Raw genomic sequence first — 3,451 nt, forward strand, 5'->3', positions numbered from 1 at the left:
TTTAGGAAAATATTTATCTGTGGATTTTCAAAGGCTCCAGTGTATTAATTTAATATATATATATACCTGAATATTAAGATGAAAGCAATTTTCCATTAACTGCCAGTGGCCTCATTTGTTACACTCAGCCCTAGAGGGCCTCGAACCTCTGACTAGTCTTACACGGTCTGCAACAATAGAAGAGGATGGAAAACTTCTTAATATATTCTAAGAAGCAAGCATAACCCTCATACTAAAACCAGGGAAGGAAATCTATTTGAAAGAAAATTATAGACCAATATCCCTCATGAATATAGATGCAAAAATTCTCAGCAAAATCCTAGTCCACAGAATTCGACAACACATCAGAAAAATAATACATCATGATCAAGTGGAATTCATACTAGGAATGCATGGATGGTTCAGTATTAGAAAAACAATTAATGTAATCCACCATATAAATAAGAAAAACGAAAAGATCCAAATGATCATATCAATTGATGCAGAAAAGGCATTTGACAAAATCCAACATCCCTTCTTGATAAAAACATTCAACAAAGTAGGAATTGAAGAGCAATTCCTCAACACAATTAAGAGTATATATATATATATATATACATCTAACAGCTAACATCACTCTCAGTTGAGAGAAATTGAAATTCTTCCCTATATGAACAGAAACAAGGATTCCCTTTATCATCACTCCTATTCAATATTGTTTTGAAAGTCTTAACTACAGCTATTAAGGCAAGATAGAGAAATTAAAGGCATCCAAATTGGCAAAGAGGAAGTAAAACTCTATTTACAGATGGTATGATCCTATACATACAAAACCCCATAAATTCAGTAAAAAAAAGAAAGAAAGAAATACTGGAACTCATTGGAAGAATCAGCAAAGTGGCAGGGTACATGATAAACACACAAAAATCAGTTGGATTCCTCTAGAATGACTGTGCTGAAAATAAAATTAGGAAAGCAATATCATTTACAATTGCCACCCAAAGGGTGAAATATCTAGAAATAAATGTAACCAGAGAAACAAAGGAAAATTTCAGAACACTATTTCAAGAAACCAAAAGAGACCTACAAAAATGGAAGAATATACCACACTCCTGGAATGGATGACTTAACATTGTAAAAATATCAATACTACCTAAACCAATCTACACATATAATGCAAACCCAATCCAGATTCCAATAACATTCTTTAGAGAGATGGAAAAAACAATTACAAACTTTATATAGAAAGAAAAGAGACCCACTATACACAAGGCACTGCTAAAGAAGAACAAAGTTGGAAGCCTTTTACTCCTTGATTTCAAAATATACTACATGGCTACAGTGGTCAAAACAGCCTGGTACTTGTACAATGAAAGATGCATAGATCAATGGAACAGAATTGAGAATCCAGAAATTAACCCATCCACATACAGCCAACTGATCTTTTACAAAGGACAAAGTACAATGAGTGGGGAAGACACAGTCTTTTCAACAGATGGTGCTGACAGAACTGGAAATCGATATGCAAAAGATTGAAACAAGACCTTTAAGTCATGCCATATACACAAACCAACTCAGCATGGATTAAAGACCTAAATATGAATCCCAGATATTAAGGTCATCAATGAAAAAATACAGACAAATTTAAAGGAACACAAAGACTGCCAAATATTGCAAAAATTACACAAACAAAAGAAGGCAAAATAGATGATTGGGACATTCTGAAAATTAGAAACATAAGTGCATCAAAGATTTTCACCAAAAGAGTAAAAAGGGATCCCACAGAATGGGAAAAAAATATTTTTCAAGGACATATCAGACATGAGACTAATTTCTAAAATCTGTAGGAAACTACAACACTTCTACAAGGAAAAGACAAATAAACCAATGAAAAAATGGGCACAGGACATGAACAGACACCTCACCAAAGACATTTGGGCAGCCAACAAACATATGAAGAAATGTTCATGATCATTAGTCATTAGAGAGAAGCAAATCAAAACAACAACGAGATACCATCTCACACCAGCAATAACAGTGAAGTTCAAAAAAGCAGAGGACAATAAATGCTGGCAAGGATATGGAGACACTGGGACATTCCTACATTGTTGGTGGGAATGAAAAATGGTCCAATCACTCTAGAAAACAGTGTCATGCTTATTTAGAAAGCTGGAAATAGAAATACCATATGATCCAGCAATTCCTCTACTTTGTATATAGCCATAAGAAATACAAACCATAACATGAGTAGATATATGCACATCGATGTTCATAGTAGCACTATTCACAATACCAAAAAGATGGAGACAGCCTAAGTGCCCATTATGGAAGAATGGGTAAAAAAAACTTTGGTACATACACACAATAGAATATTATGCTACCTTGAAGAATAACAAGGAAGCTGCAAGCCACCGTATAACATAGATAAATCTGAAGGACATTTTGCTGAGTGAAATTAGTCAGTAACAGAAGGATGAATATTGTATAAGACCATTATTGTAAAAGCTTAAGAAAAGATACCCATATTAAAATGGGAAAATAAAAATTATTTGTTGGTTACTAGTAAGTAGGGGGTGGGGGGCTTTGGATGAGGTAGAGGGAGGATATGGTAGAGCACAGGGTAGTGACAGACACATCATAGTTCTGGTGTTGTGGAGGGTAAGACACAAGAAGGGGGAAAGGGTGGAAGAACAGGGTAGATAGGAGAATACTGAGACAGATTTGCATGGGCTACATGGGACAGAGGTAAATAGTGATGCATATTCACTGTGGGAACAACAGGGATCTGTGATACAGGGATCAAGGAAAAGTCTGAAGAGGAGAAATAATACTAAGATTCTTGACTGTTTTATGAATATTGGTTTCCCTTGCCTACTATTGTAAAATAGACACTTAAGTGGGATGGAAAGGAATGTCAGGAAACATGATTACAGAAAACTTGTAAGCCTGTCTTTAGCCTATAATTGTTTGAAATACCTAAAAGGGTTCAAGAACTTGTCCAGTGAAATAGGTCTCTTGCAGAGCCTTTGCAGTATTATAGGACCTTAGGTGGAATCCTGAGTTCCATCCAGAACCTTCTGAGGTAGGACATTCCCACTAGAAAGGACAAGCAGACCAGCCCAGAACAGCTAGAGTGACAGAAGATACATCTTCAAAGAAAGATCATCAGGTGAAACCCAAAACAAAATGACTGGATGACTGGCTACTATAGGAATAAGCAAGCTGTTCTCCAGGAAGCCATAAAGGCAAGCAATCAAGTTCCTTCAGGACCAACCCCCCTCTAAGACTGAAACTCAAAGGGAACACATGAACAGGCATGGAAGCTTGCTGGCGACTACATTGGTCTACTTGTAAGTGGAAGAGGGGGAAAGGCAGCAATGAAGAAATGGGCTGAGTTCAACCATGGTCCATAGACTCCCATTGACCTGGAGATGAGCGAGAGAAGAGGAAAGCCTGGTTCTTCCAAAGTGTG

The sequence above is a fragment of the Chrysochloris asiatica genome, unplaced genomic scaffold (genome assembly GCF_000296735.1).
Source record: "Chrysochloris asiatica unplaced genomic scaffold, ChrAsi1.0 scaffold00226, whole genome shotgun sequence".
Classification (NCBI taxonomy): Eukaryota; Metazoa; Chordata; class Mammalia; order Afrosoricida; family Chrysochloridae; genus Chrysochloris; species Chrysochloris asiatica.